The sequence below is a fragment of the Melanerpes formicivorus genome, unplaced genomic scaffold (genome assembly GCF_026170545.1).
Source record: "Melanerpes formicivorus ecotype bairdi unplaced genomic scaffold, bMelFor1.0.p_v2 SCAF_3, whole genome shotgun sequence".
NCBI classification, from domain to species: domain Eukaryota; kingdom Metazoa; phylum Chordata; class Aves; order Piciformes; family Picidae; genus Melanerpes; species Melanerpes formicivorus.
Window position 1 is genome coordinate 24589035 of NW_027142355.1, and position 16302 is coordinate 24605336.

Sequence of the window (16302 nt, forward strand, 5' to 3'; positions counted from 1 at the left end):
TGAACGCCCCCCACCCAACTCTCTCAGCCTGTCCTTACAGCAGAGGGGTTCCAGCCCTCATACTATTGTGTTGTTCTCTGGGTTAACTCCAACAGGTCTTTATCTCTCCTGTGCTGAGTACTTCACAGCTAGATCCAGAACTGCAGGTGGCATCCTAGCAGAGCAAGAGAAATCTGACAAGGCTGCAGTGGAAGTTGATCCTTGGTTATGTACAAAGACATCTACTCAGATCAGGGTCTGTCTGCCTCCAACTTAGGAGTGGATTCTCTGCTGTTTAAACAGATTATGGTATTTATTGTATGGCTGGGCATCATTTGCTCCAGCCTTCATATGGATCACACATATATCTCACAATGGTCAAGCTCATGTTGATGGAACAATGTGTTTTCTGCCTGTGCAGTAACATGTTTCCACAAAACTGTTCAAGATACAGTGTCTGCAGCACTTGCACGTGTGAGCTGAGGACATCAGTACCCCCAATGTGAGACAAAGGTGCTTCAGAAAATGGACAGAGGAAAGTGTTAGTTTGTAGGAAAGTTTGAACTTTAATATCCCCAAAGATGGATATGGGCTCCTTGACCTTCTGTCAAGGCACCTCTAAGATGTAAGGATTGTGTGAAAAGCTAGGAAAAAGTTTGTACTCTTGTTAGATGAGCCATTCAGACTAAAAGAACACTTTCTGTGTTCAGTTTTGGGCCACTCATTACAAGAAGGACACTGAGCTGCTGGAGCAGGCCCAGAGAAGGGCAACAAAACTGATGAAGTGTCTGGAGAACAGGTCTGATGAGGAGCAGCTGGGAGAGCTGGGATTGATTAGCTTGGAGAAGTGGAAGCTGAGGGGAGACCTTCTTGCTCTCTACAACTGCCTGAAAGGTGGTAGTGAGGTCAGGGTTGGTCTCTTCTTCCTGGTATCAAGTGATAGGATGAGAGGAAATGGCCTGAAATTGTACCAGGGAAGGTTTAGGTTGGATATCAGGGAAAATGTCAGGTGAGGCATGGGAACAGGCCGCCCAGGGAGGTGCTAGAGTCACCATCCCTGGAAGTGTTAAAAAAAAGTGTAGACATGGCACTTCAGGACCTGGTTTACTGGACATGGTGGTGTTGGGTTGACACTTGGACTCTATGATCTTACCTGTCTTATTCCACAAAAAACATTTATTCTATGATTTTCACATAGTTTAAGTCTAAGTGAATTTTTTTGGGGTTGTGTGTGTGCGTGATTGTTTTGGTTTGTGATTTTTGTGTTTGTGGGTTTGTCTTTGTTTTTTTATTATTATTATTATGATTATCTTTGTGTGGGATTTTGTTGTTTTGTTGTTGTTGTTTGGGGGTGTGTGTGTGTTATTATTTTTTTTTACCAGCTGTGTTGTTTAGTTTAGATTTAATAAATTAATATTTTATTTATCTCCTTCTGGGGGATCAGGGTAATTCTAAGATAACATCCCAGCACTTTCTCCTCAGAGACATTGTGATCTTAACATTGGGTATAAACTCCAAAGAGCCCAGAGCCTTAACATAGGCTATAAAACACTTCAAGCAATAATAGGATATGCATCCACTTTCTCTGCATGAATGAGCTGCTACTGCAGAGGTCAGAAGAAGGAGAAGTGTCTTCTAATACCCAGCAATAAGCCGGAAAGCTCTGTCATGTTGCATCATAGACAGGAGCACGCCTAAAATGTTAGGGTGCTGAGAAAAGGCTTGACAGAGAGGTATAAAAAGACTTTTATTCCTGAGGCAGAAAAGGGCAGTGGGAATGGTGCTGTGGGCTGGACTGGGTGATGAATTCAATGACACAGCAAGAGAGAAGCTGACTCAAAGTTAATTGATAGCTGGTTGGTTTGGCATATTTTTCAGCCAGACCCTCTTGTGGGAAAAGGAGGATCCTTTCTCTCATAGACGTTAAATGACTGTGAGATTTGTGGCCTAGGAATTATGAAGTCCTCTCTTTGGTTCCCTTTGGCTTTAAGCATTAATCAGATAATTGTCTGGGATGTGAGACACTTCTACCTGCTTCTTCCTCCCAAGCCTCAGAACTAAATCTTAGCTCTGCCTTGGGCTGACTTCACCCAGGCTGTGACTTGCTGCTGTAGACTTTCTGCTTCCTTTATTGTGCATGTTTACATGGAAGTAGACAAGAGAGTAAAGCAAAGAAGGATGGTTTTAGGACCACAAGACCAGATGAGATAACTTGGTCCATTATTATTATAAGAGCTATCCTATAGGGGTTGGACTATATGACCTTTAAAGGTCTCTTCCAACCCAAATCAAGAGATTCTATAAGCTTTAAAACAAAAGCATGGACCTACATCTGCACAGTTTGGTTTCTTGTCCTAATCTGGTCCTTTGATTGCATAGTCTGGACTTTTTGGTTCTGGTGGTTAGATTATTTTTCTCATTTTTTAGTACAAATTTATTCACAGGTTCCCTGATCTCTCCTTATGTGTTCATGGTCTCTACTCTCTTATCCTGTCCTTTGTCAGTTGGTTGAAGAGGTTTTCCCACTTCCCTGGTTTTATGGCCAGTAAAATCTTCCTGAGTGACAGTTTGCTTCAGGAAAATATATGTGGTGAGTCTTCTCTCCTAAAACAGGATCTGTTGTTCCTCAATCACCTGATCAACCTTCACTGTGCTTATTTCAGGGTAAGTTCATTTACAGAACCTAGATGTCCCAAATTGCATATTGCATTTACCTCCTTACCAACATGAGACAAGACTGTGCTGACCTGCAAAGAAACTCAATTTCACACCAGTTGTAGAGGAAGAGGCATTTGTCAGGGTGCATATGGAAGTGGAAAACAGATAAAAGACACTGGATATTATTCCCAAGAAGATGCATAAGATAGAATCCATTTCTTCTCATGCTGCAGTGAAGAATTGCTAGCACAACTTTAGCTCACAGAAGCTCCTTTTATGCATTTTTTTTTCTAATCAGCATTGAAGCAACTGGCAATCATGACATATAACATAGCTTGGAGTTAACAACCCCTTGAGATGAGTGAAGACAGCTGCGCCTCAGAGATGTGTATTCATGCCCTCTGCAGATGCTGCTGTCTATGCTTTCATCAGCTTCAAGACTGCAGGGTTTTTCTGCAATCCCAGTATCTGCCTGAAATCATACTCAGAGTGGTTTAGGTTGGAGGGAACCTTTAAAGATCATCGAGTCCAATCCCCCTAAAATGAACAGGCGCATCTGCAGCTAGATTAGGTTGCTCAGAGTCCAAAATAACCTCACCTTCAATGGTTCCAGGGATGAAGCATCTACCACCTCTCTGGGAAACCTCTGCCAGTGTTTCACCACTGTGGGCATAAAATATTTCTTCCTTAGATCTAGTCTAAATATTGCTCTTGTATTTTAAAACCATCACCTCTTATTCTGTCACAGCAAGCCCTCCTAAAAAATCTGTCCCAGACTTTCTTATAGACCCCATTAGGTACTGAAAAGCTACGTAAGGTCCCCATGGAGCCTTTGCTTCTATAAGCTGAATAACCCAAACTCTCAGCCTGTCCTCACAGCAGAGGGGTTCCAACCCTCTTATCATTGTTGTGGCCTTCTCTGAACCTGCTCCAGCTGGTCCATGTCTCACCAGGACTTCAGACCTGGCCTCAGCACTACAGGTGGGATCTCAGCAGAGTGGAGCACAGGGACAGAATCTTCTCCCTTTACTTGCTGCCCATGCAGCTGGGGTTGCAGACCAGGACACAGCTGGCTTCTGGGCTGTGAGAACACATTGCCAGCTCATGTCCAGCTTTTCATCCACCAGTATCTCCAGATCTTTCTCTGCAGGGCTGCCCCCAGTCACTTCCCCCCTCAACAGAAATTTCTCTGGATGTGTGCATCTATAGGATAGGCATCTCCCTTTGGGCTAGTCATCACCTGCTGCCTTTATAGCTGGTGGGGTCAATGAGGCTTCCTGCTTTATGACCTAAAAGCACTTGCTGTTGACTATAAAGAGTGTGAAGGACAAGTGCCCTGGATCTGGCTGAAGAAAAGTTGGATGAGGCCTGCTGTTACTTACCTGTCTGAATGAGTGCAATGAAAAGTAGCAACATCCCCAAAAGGAACCTGTTTTCTGGAGTCTCAGCAAACAGTACCTGTTGGAATCCTTCTGCTTCACAGTTGACTTTCTCCATATCTGTTTTATCCTTAGATCTCAGAAATATGTGCACTTGACATTTCTCACATCACTCAGCCTTGCATGCCCAGTGCAGTGTGTGGAGTAATTTTTCTCATCATTGCTGCTGCTAAGATTTCAGCTCTGACAGTGGGATACACCTTGCTGGATATAATACAAGAAATGAGAAGAATTGTGAATGACTTTTTGTCTGCTGATCAGGGTTTGCAGCTCTCTAATGCTACAGAAGTAAGTTCATTGTATGTGAGGAGGAGGAGCTGTAGGATTTTCCACTGAAGGCTCTTGACAGCTATGTCTGAATGCAGCTGGCTGACAAAGGCAAAAGGAGATTCAATGGTAGGAAGGAGAAGGTGGAAGGATTTTAAATGAAAACAAGAAACAAACTTGTAATGCTTTTTCTTGATGGGATGGTTCATCAGCAAAATGAATCATCTTGGATGGGAAGCAACCTCTGCCCTTCAGATATTTATAGATAGTGACCTTAAAAACTTTGCCCTGCCTCTTGTATGAGCTCCTGGACTAAGAGTGAGTGGTCAGATTTCTCTGGAGGTCAGATAGGATAAAATTGGTCCTTCTGGTTTTGATGCCAAGGCATGTAGGCTTTCAGGGGAGAACCATCATAGAATGGTCTGGGTTGGAAGGGACTTTTTGAAAGTCATCTACACCAATCACTCTGCAATGATAGGTAGACCTTGAACTAAACTGGATTCCCTTGAGGCCCTGAGCAACCTGACCTGGAATGTTTCCAGGGATTGGACATCTTCCACTTTTCTGCAAAACCTGTGCCTGTGTTTCACCACCCTTCTTCTTCCTTCTATCTGGTCTAAATCTCCCTCTTTCAGTTTAAAACCATCACCCATTGTCCTATCACAATGGGCCCTGCTAAAATGTCTGTTTCCATCTTTCTTGTTGACCCCTTAAAGTCCTGAAAGACCACAAGGACTCCATGGAACCTCCTCTTTTCCAGACTGAACAACCCCAACTCTCTCAGCAGCAGAGGGATTCCTCTGACCTCACAGTAGAGGGATTCCACCCTTCTCATTATTTCTGTGGCCTTCTCTGGCCCTGATGCAACAGGTCTATGTCTCCCCTGTGCTGAGGACTCCAGAGCTTGACCCAGCACTGCAGATGGAGTCTCAGAGCAGAGGGGTAGAATCCCATCCCTTGACCTGTGGCCCTTGCTGCTGAAGATCAGCTCTAGACATGGTTGGAGTTGGGGCTGTGAGTGCACATTGACAGCTTATGTCCTGCTTTTCATCTACCAGAACCCCCAAGTCGTTCTCTGCAGGGCTGCTCTCAGTTCCTTCATCTCCAAGTCTGTGTTGATACCAGAGATTGCTCTAGCCCAGGTTCATACACAGGGAAAGCAAGACAGAGGAGCAGTAAGTGGCAAACTGAGTACTTGCTGAGTCAGTCAGTGGCCCTTTCTGGGAAATGGCTTCTCCTACTGCTTGCTTGGGGTACGCTGATCATAATTTCCTATAGGATGCAGGCTCTGTTCCATTGGAAACGTTCAACTGTGCTTCCATGTCAGGAGGGACAATGCAAAGAAAGCTCCCTGGTTTTGTGTCAGTGCAGGACTGGTGGTGACTTCAATGTTCTGCTGCAAAATAAAATTATGGTCAGAGGCAGAACACAGGTCCTTTGCTCCCATCCTTGTGTATCTGTCACATCATGTGAAGCATGCTTCACTGACCCATTTTGTACACCAGCCACAGGTCCTGTTGCTCTGATAAAACCTCCTTCCTGTTTCTTCTCCAGGAAGCTCCATACTGGGATGGGCAGAAAGGAGAACATCTTTTCCTGACTATCTGATCTACACACATGAACTCTGCAACAGAGCTGATGTACAATTCAAGCATATTGTATCCCATTAAGAATCCTCCCAGAAAATATCCAGAACTTTCCAGAGAGGAGGAAAAGAAATAAAAATCCAGCTGACACAGGCCTGGGAATCTGTGACTGTTATTGTTACTTGCCTGGTAAGGAGTCCAGACCATGCAGGGATCTATCACTGCCAGAAGGCTCTTGAACATCTGTTGCCACTGCAGCAGCATCAGAATGAGAAGGAAAAGATTAATCACACTCTGGACAGTACTGGCTAATGCATCTTCTCTGCTGGCCTGCAGTCCATGACAGAGGTGTCCTGAACTATGTTTTGCAGCAGGCTCAGCAGGGGCACCCTGGCAGCTGGGAGGCTCTGGCCTTAAATGGCTTAGTTTTCAAGTATCTCTTGGGTTAAATGTTGCCAACTTCTCCCTTTGGTTTTCCTCTTCAATCCCTCCTTCATCGAAAAGGATGGATCCTAGAATTGGATGCAAACAGACTTTGGAGCTGGAATGATGGCTAGCTTCAGCTGAACAAAGAAATCCTCATGGTCTAAGGGTCTCCTGTGACTTTTGGGAACAGAGAAGTGCGATATAGGTGTGGAGCTGATGCATATAAAAAGTCTGTTTTGAAAAAGGTGAAAAGAAAAAGCAATTACAGCAACTACAAAACTCTCCCACGGTCGATCAGCCAATATGTGTGTGTTCAGGGGGAAACATTTCTATCCTGCTTTCACCATGCCTTCAGGGGCTGTGACATGGGGAGAGACTGCCTCCGTGTGCAGTGATGCAAAGGGCTTCTGCTCATAGCAAATTTGGCTGCTACTTGTGTCAAGGGTTAAGGCTATGCCAGTCACTTGATGTGACAGATACCCTCTATTAACCCTTCTTCCTTCCCAAAGGGAAGAGAAAGGGAATAAGGGAGAGAGACTTATGGATGTAAAAATAAAAATAAACCAATTTCAATGAAAATAACAACAGTAGATACAGACTCCCAATATCAATAGATACAGAATCAACATCAAACTCAGCCCTGCTGATGGCAATGACATCACCGTCACCACTGATGCTGTGAGGAGGCACTGGGGAAGTCCCAGATCAGACTCAGTAGAAGACAGGAAGTGGTTTCAGGAACTGGATTCAGGAACACACAGATCAGGATCAAAGACAGAATGGACAGAGTCCTCCTTGGATGCTGGCCATTGAAGAACAGTTGAGGATCACAAAGTTCAAGCCTTTATACTGAAGATGAAATCCATGGGATGGCATACCTTGTTGGACAGTTTAAGGTCACTTGTCCTCCCCACTCCTCCCTGCAGGTGCCATCTCTTAATGCATCTCGACATGGGACACAAGATTTAGCAGTGACATAGGTCTCCACTGGAGCAAGTCTAAACAAGAACCTCTCTTTCCCTCAGCCCTTGCTAATAACTCTTCCCATCACTGTTCTCACTGCTAGAAGCAGCCACTGACTGAGCAAACCTGCCCTGAACTTCAGCAAGTGCAGTTCTTGAGAAGAGCTGAGAAGTCACATCACTGATCAGAGTTAATTCTGCTGTATCTCAAACCAGGACACTGTTTCTGTCTCTTCTATGAATTGCAGCTGTTGCTCCAACGTCAGCAAAGGAGGAGAATGAACCAAGTCCAGCTGGCAAGGTGTGTGTGTAGGCAAACCCCATCACTGTGCTGCATGGCTGAGAGCTTTAGTGAGCTGTCTTCATAGAAGGATTTACTGCACATGGCTAATTTTTCCTTATGGTTTACAAGTCTTTCCTGATTCTTCTTTTCTAAAAATGCTGCATTCCAGGATTTTATTTGAAGGTACCTAAGGATAGTGGAGAGTCTTCTATGGCTCATGGTAAATGCAGTGGATGGCTGCTGTATGGACCCTTCTGTTGAATGGCTGGTGGGCAATGTCAGTGATGTTCCATCTAAACACAAGGGAAAACTTCTTTCCTTTGGGGTGGTCAAACCAGGCTGCCCAGAGAGACTATGGAGTCTCCTCTGAAAGTAATGAAAAAACACCTGGATGTGATCCTGTGCGTGCTGTTCTAGGTAAACCTGCCTTAATAAGGGGATTGGCCTAGTTGATCTCCAGATGTGCCTTCCAACCCCCATCATTCTGTGATGGAGAAGACCTGCAGACCCTGTCCCATTCAAATAACTTTTATACTGGCTCAGAGCAATTGGATTTCAGTAGACACATACTGTCTGAAAAGCAAAAGTAGTGCTCATCTCTTCACCCCACACACATATGATGAACTCAGTTCTTGGCATCCCTTAAAGGCTTCTCCATTCTGAGCTCTCTGAAGAGGATGCAACTGTAAGGGATCAATCCCAACCCCATGCTAGGAATGACCAATCTGTCCATGGAAGTGAGGAGCAGGAAACACATCTGTGAACACGTCAGGGTAAGTGCCAGTAATGATGATTAGATAAACTCTGAGGTGTTGAGATGATGGAAGGCAAAGTCTTAGAGCTGAGGGCAGGAATAGCCTGCTGAAGCAGTACATTTTGGTACCATGGATTTCACAGCTTCCTCACATTTTTGCTACTTCACAGATTTGTGGTGAAAGTGGGGGTTTATTCAGTTTTGACAAAATCATTTCTCCCTCTGCAAGACAAGCCATCTAAGAAGTAAACACTCTATAACAGTATTTATTTCAAGGCTGGGGAAGAAGGAAATAAAATAGGGAAGGAAACTCTTTCTGGCTGGCTTCCTGCAAAGACAAAGTTAGAGACAGCAAAGATCATAGCTAGCCAGTCTTGTGTCCTGTTGATGTTTCCTGCTGCCTTCAGAAGTGAATAAGCATCTAGAACCAGTGAGAGATATTGTGGGGTGTTCAATGGAGGTTAGACCCATGAGGTCTGCCCTCAGATAGAAGAGGTATTTCTACATATAGAGTCCTTAGGATGGTTTTATTCCACACCAATACACCATGCTTAGTCCATCTTCTTTGATGAACCCAAACAAAGAGCCCATCCAGTTACTTGGCCATTCCACTGCTAGGGGGGATATGGTTATTCACTAAAAAACTGTGGGCTTTGGATAGGAGCATGACCCCAAGCCACAGTTCTTATGGGGTGCACAGGAGCAATGTCAAAGTCATCAAATCTTGCTCGTGAAATGACTGAAGAGCTGCTGGCAGTTTTGCAGCCAGGCTCCACCATGAAGCATCTTCCTGCTCCCATGAATGACCTCCATCCTCCCTTCATGGAGGAAGAGCGAACTGCAATTAGCGTCTGTACCTGCTCTCTAAAGCAGCTCAGAGTGAAAGTGAGCATCGTTTCAGACCATTAGCCCTGGCGCCGTGCCATGAAGTCCTTCCACAGTGTGCCTGCCACCATGATGGATGGTGGCAGGTTTCAGAGCTCAGCTTGTTCCTAGCCAGTGACTTATGGTAACTTTCTCTGGGGGCTGAGTGTAAAGGAGGAACAAATAGTGCATGAAGCCTCTGTGGGGAAAAAAGACAACTCTGGGAGGAAACTCCACCACCGCGTGAATGAGCAAAGCCTCACCCTGACCCCCCATGGACACCAGCTGCAGCGTATCGTGGAGTTGGGGGAACAAAACTAGAGATGGTAGCCAGGAAGAGGATGATTCAGTGGGGCTGAAGATACAGACAGGTGTTAGAAATGACTGGCATGGGGAGAAGCTTTTGGAGATGCTGGGATGAAACAGACTTAGGAAAATCCTGTGGGTAGGTGGAGGTCTTATCCCCGGAAATGTTCAAGGTTAAACTTGATGGGACCCTGAGAAACCTGATCTAGTTGGAGATGTTGCTGTTCACTGCAGAGGGGGCTGGACAAAATCACCATCAAGGGTCTCTTCCAACCTGATGCATTCTGTAATTCTATGCCAGGCAAGAAATAAAGTGAAACTTATGTATCAATATTGTCTATTGACACAATATAAGGAAATGATGGATCCAACCCATTTTGATCATCACAGGAAGAAGAGGCAGGCAGGTGAATACCACACTAGCAAAAGTCAGTGGCTGCAGATTGTCAGTACCTTGCTAAGCCAGAATCCCAAATAAATGCACCGCACTTTGTGGTGCAGAAGATACTTCAAAGCTAACTGGTGCAAAAGGATGTGGGAGTCTTGGCCAACAGCTGCCTGAACATGAGCCAGCAGCATGCCCAGGTGGCCAAGAAAGGCCAACAGCATCTTGGCTTGGATCAGCAGTAGTGTGGCCATCAGGACCACAGCAGGGATCATCTCCTTGTAATCTGAACTGGAGAGGCTGCATTTCAAATACTGAGTTCAGTTTTGGGCCCTTCACTCCAAGAAAGACATTGAGAGATTTAAAAGCTGTGTAGTTGTGGTGCTGAGGGACATAGTTTAGTGGTGGCCTTGGCAGTGCTGGGTTAACAGTTGGACTCAATGATCTTAAAGTTCTTTTCCAACCTAAACAATTCTATGATTTTATGATTTATGAGTCTGTTTACTTGAGGGAGTAGTGACCTTGATGCAGAATGATCATGTTTGGGGAAGACCTTTTCAGGTTATCACCTAGCATAACAGTTGTTATTGGCATTCTGTGGCCTTAAGATAGATTTATTGGTTTTCTGTGCTTTTTCCAGTTCAAAGTGCCTAAAATATATCATGTGCAAGTGTGCTTGAGTGTTTTGGGGGGTCAAGAGCTGTGGAGATAGTTAAGGAGTTTGTGGTAGAGTGAGCCAGCCAAACCTGGGGAAATTCTGGATATAGGAGCTCTCTTGAGTGGGCAGTCCTTATCTTCTTCATTTATGAAGAAACTGGAAGTGATTTAACACATGCAATCTGGGGAGAGTTTGGGGAATGCTCCCTACCTGCCTGTGTTCAAGGCCAGGTTGGACAAGTCCTTGAGCAACCTGGTCTAGTGTAAAGTGTGCCTGCCCATGGTGGGGGAACTGGAATTGGGTGACCTTTAAGGTCCCTTCCAACACAAACTATTTTGTGATTTTATGATACTGTGAATCAAGACCTGGAAGTGATCTTGGCACACACAGAAACATGGAAGTCTGAAATTTACTGATGTCAAGCTAAAGTTGACCAGGAAAATCTTACGCTGCTTCTATTGCTCATTAAACAGAGAGTGCGTGTGGTGAGATGTACTCACACCATTTGTCAGTCATTTTCCCATCTCTTCCCTGTGAGACACACCGTACATGCAGCTGCAGTACAACAGCATCTTGCCACTCCTCTGTTTCAGCATCCCTGATGGTTGTTGATGATATTCACAGCACTTAGAGGTCCTAATCTGAAGCAGTGCTGCAGGCTGCACAGGATGGTTCCTGACCATATAAGCAGTAATACACCTCTTACACCTCCCTGCTCCAGTGTGAAACTACAGAAAGGTGTCATTAATCTGACATTGACAAGAAAACCACTTCTTGTTATTTTCCCTCCTTTTTTCCCCCCTCCTTTTGCAAACACTATGTGAGATTTGCCCTTCATTTTCTGTGCGCCACACATTTCCCTAGAGACCAAAAAAGCTGCTGCTCCCTTGAAATACTACTAATGCTTCCCTGTGGCACCAGAAATTTGGGGGTTGTCAACTTCTATAAATTACTATCCAATATTTCAGCACCCACTTGATTTCTGTAATTTTATCAATTTTATTCTAGTTTAAGCCCCGTGAGTTATAAAGGCAGCGCCTCTGACGTGCTGTAAATTTGAAAGCACAGGAAACATTTGTGCCCAATTTAAGAGCACAATAAAAGATCAAAAAGAGTTTGCTGCACTGGAAACTCATGAAAGCTGCACAAAATGAATTTTTTGGGGGGGAAATTATGGATGGGGAAATTACATATACATTATCATTCTGTATATAAATATATATGGGGAGACAACTTGCCGAGGTAAAGAGGGTGCTTTGCAAAGTTGTCAGAGACACTGTGTGTTTATCAAATTGTGAAGTATGGTTGTCAGAATCCTCTTGGCTGCTGAAAATACTCTATAATTTGCCACCTCCAAGCAGTAGATGTTGGAGGGAATGGGCTCCATAAACTGCTTGAAGTATACACAATCACAGCATGTGGAGATTGGAAGGGACCTCTGGGGATCATCTAGCCCAATGCTTCTGCTCAAGCAGGGTCAGCCACAGCAGGCTGCCCAGGATTGCAATGTCCAGATGGGTTTTAAGTTGCTTCGGTGAAGGAGACTCCACAGCCTCTCTAGGAAGTCTGGCCCGGTGCTCTGTCACTCTCCATGGAAAATGGGTTTTCCTTATGTTTAAGAGGAACTTCCCATGTTTCAGTTTGTACCCATTGCTTCTCATCCTGTTACTAATCAGCACTGAAGAGTCTGTCCCCTTCCTCTTGATCCCCACCCTTTACAGTATCACAGTATAACTTATGTTGGAAAGGACCTCGAGGATCATCGAGTCCAACCTATCAACACAGACCCCATGACTAGACCATGGCACCAAGTGCCACATCCAATCTCCTCTTGAACGCCTCCAGGGACGATGACTCAACCACCTCCCTGGACAACCCGTTCCAATGACGAACGACTCGCTCGGTGAAGAATTTCCTCCTCACCTCGAGTCTGAACCTCCCCTGGCGCAGCTTGAGACTGTGTCCCCTTGTTCTGGTGCTGGTTGTCTGGGAGAAGAGGCCAATCCCTTCCTGGCTACAACCACCTTTCAGGCAGTTGTAGAGGGCAATGAGGTCACCCCTGAGCCTTCTCTTCTTTAGATATTGATAAGAACCCCTCTCAGTCTGCTCTTCTCCAGGCTAAACAGCCACAGGTCTCTCAGCCTTTCATTGAAAGAGAAATGCTCCAGTCCCCTGAAGCATAGGTGTTGTACATTTTTTTTCATTCTTTTTGCTGCTGTTGTTTTATTTTGTTGTTTTGGGGGTTTTGTTGTTATGGTTTTTGTTTGGTTGGGGGTTTTTTGTTGTTGTTTTGTTTTGTCAACCATATAATGAACAAAGTAATGACCATGTAGAGGGAGCAGGGAAGAAAGAATGAATCAGTTTAAGAGACAGGGAAGAGGAGAAAAGTGACATGCCCCAGCATGCTGAGGACTTGAAAGCTTTAGCACAAGGAAGAGTAAGCCCTGGAGCACTACACTAGCATAAATTACTCCCACTTCTCCATTCTTCTCACTTTTCCTAATTTTCTTCCATTTGATCATGATTTTATACTGCTGAGACTTGTATAATTCCACCCTTGGGCAAGTGGAACAGATGCAAACCTTCTTTTTCCTTCCTTAAGAAACAACCCACTGGCAGTTTTTGATTTGAGTGTTTTTGGACTCATCTGCCTTCCATCATCAGGTCACCTCTGATCTGTTTTTTCCTAGGGTGGACCAGGGAGACTGCCTCCAATGAAGCTGGCCTCAGAAGACTAGCTATGACAAGTACAGTGTGTCCACCCTATAACTGGTGTGGTCCTAAGTGCCTGCTGCAAGGTGTCATAGAATCATGGAATGCTTTTGGTTGGAAGTGACCTTTAAAGGTCATTTGGTACAACCACCCTGCAGTGAACTGGGACATCTTCAACTAGATCAGGTTGCTCAGAGCCCTGTCCAACCTGACCTGGAATGTTCCCAGGGTTGGGGTTTCTACAACATCTCTGGGCAACCCATTCCAGTGTAGGCATCTACTTTACTCCAGAGGCCACTGTACATGGTGTCTCTATGACATTGATGGCTGTCAAGTTTGGACTCCAAATTCAACCCTGTAGACATGGTATCTGAGGTTTAAGATCCCATCTCAGTAACTTTCTCATATATCCAAAGAAATACGTGCTGCTGTCTTCGAGCAAAGTAATCCATCAAGGTTGCTTGGACTTGAATTGAGTTTGAAAGGTGCTTCTATGCATTACTGGGCTCATGGCAGCAAGGAAAGGAGCAGAGATGAGGCATTTGGTCCTGCGAGGCTCACACTGCAGGTGACCTACACAGATGTGCATAAGACATTTTTGGGGTGATCTCTAGGAAGAATTAATACACATGAATAAAGGTAGACAACAGGAATTCTTTCCTGGGATCATGCTGTGACTGGGAAGGGACCTATTCCTCCACTAATACTTAAGGGTTACCAGTTTTAGAAAGAGTGCATGAGTATTTTGCATGGCCCAAGCTAATCTGAAATCATCACCAAGGAGCATTTACATCTCCTTTAAGCCTCTGGAAAAGATTAGCAGGGCCCTCCTCAGCATGTCCTTAACCCCAGTAGTGCTGAGGCCACTATGCAATTAACCAGCATTGTGCCACTGCATCAGATTGCTCTGAAGATAACCAGATGTGAACAGATAAAGGGGCTACGGAATTTGGGCCATGTGTGTCTTATCTCTGAAAGCCTTCACTAGCTTCTCCAGCCCTGAGTTCAAACAGCAGTCACAAGCCTGCAATGCCTCATGCCAGGATGTTTATTAGGCACCATTTGTGGTGATCTAAGCCAGCTAAACTTTTCAGGTGACTGGGAGAGGTCAGCAGTTTGAAGGTGAAGGCAGAGTTGTGTCAGATTCTTCTGATCACAGGACATCTGCTCCTGCTCATTCCTTTGAAGGTATAAAAGCGTTCATGGACCATCAGGATCTCAGATGAGGATCACAGCAGCCACCTTTTTTGATAGTTGCATGCTCATTTGACTCAGATTGCATCAAGTATGAGGGCACTGCAAGGTAGGGCTGAGTAGGTCCAGATAGACCATCTGTCATCCATATTTTCATTCCTTGCTACTGAGGCATGACATCAACACTTGGGCCAGGTGCCCCCTGTTCAGGTAGATCAGGGCTAAAAACATTGCCCCTTTAGCTGGGAGTATGAAGGAGAAACATAGCTTATGAGAACTGCCCCCAACACATCAGTTCTTTAATATCTTTTATTATCCCTGACACTCATCCCTAAGATGCATCTATGCTGAAGACAGCAAACACATCCTAAACTACAGATGCAGCAGGTTGAGGGACGTGGTGATCTTTTCCCCAACCTCCCATACACCTGAAATCAACAGCAGTACCAACAATGCAGCACACTTGTGATTGACTATCAAGACAGTTAGGGCTTTTCAGTGGAAGGGTGTTTCACTGAAGACTAAAACGAAGAGCTGTCCAACTCATCAGAGAGTTTAGTGGCATAGGTGGAATCTGAAATCCCATACAAACTTTGAAAACTGTCCACCTCTGTCTAGATATATTTAGTCAGCATGGACATGCTGGTGCTTCTAACATCAACAGGGGCAGATGCAAAAATGGGGAAAGCTGCCTTGCCTTGAAACTCTTGGGGTTTAAGAACCAGAAAAGACCAAATGAACACTTCTGTGTGCACAGGGCATGGCTGCTCTAGGGCACATCTCAGTGTCGTCTACTCCACATGGGTTCCTCTATATTACACAGTTCTCTTTCATCCCCCTCATGAGTGAAGGTTCAACAAGAAACTTTTAGTCATCTGATGAAAATATCCACCAAGTTTATCTAGACATATCCTTGGTCAATTCAGTAGTTTGGACGTCCTTAATAGACCTTCTCTTTTCTTTTATCATCCTCTTTTGCAGTTGACCATAGTAATTCAATGAGCAACCCCCTTCCCACCCCCTTCATTCCCTCTCTGAAAGGCAAAGTGATTATTGTTGTGGGTTTTTTTTTTTTTCTGAAGAGTAATCTAAGCTTTACAGGATCTCTACTGTCAGGCTATTTCAGATATTCCATTGACAACTCCCAGCTAGATTTATCTCCAAGGATATTCAGTGCCTTCTGATAGCATTATCCTTCTGCTAATTGAAATGCTGTCCTAAGGAAGGAAAATGAAAGATTTCCAAAGGGGGTAAGAAATAACAAGGCCAAAAAGAAATAAATAAACTCAAGCAGGTTTCTGAGACAATTCCCCAGGCTAGAAATCTGGAATAATGTTTTGTACCTTTCCTTTACAACAAACCTCCCAAAGGGACAGAATTATCAAACATTACATGGGGTAATCTTAGTCATTAAAGAATTTACACATATATATGAAACACCACAATGCCAGTACCAAGGCACAATCCAGTTGGCAAAGTATTTTTCTGCTGGGATTCACCAAGATATTTGTTGTTTCATTATGATTTGGGGTTTTTTTTGTTTGTTTGTTGGCTTGTTTGTGGTTTGTTTTGTTTGTTTGTTTGTTTTTAAGATTGGGATATTTTTAATCAAAATAGATGTGATGGGTTGAAGGGCCGATGGGATCACAGTATCACGGGATCACAGTATCACAGTATCACAGTGTCGCTAAGGTTGGAAGAGACCTCGAGGATCATCGAGTCCAACCTGTCACCACAGACCTCATGACTAGACCATGGCACCAAGTGCCACATCCAGTTTCCTCTTGAACACCTCCAGGGATGGTGACTCCACCACCTCCCTGGGCAGC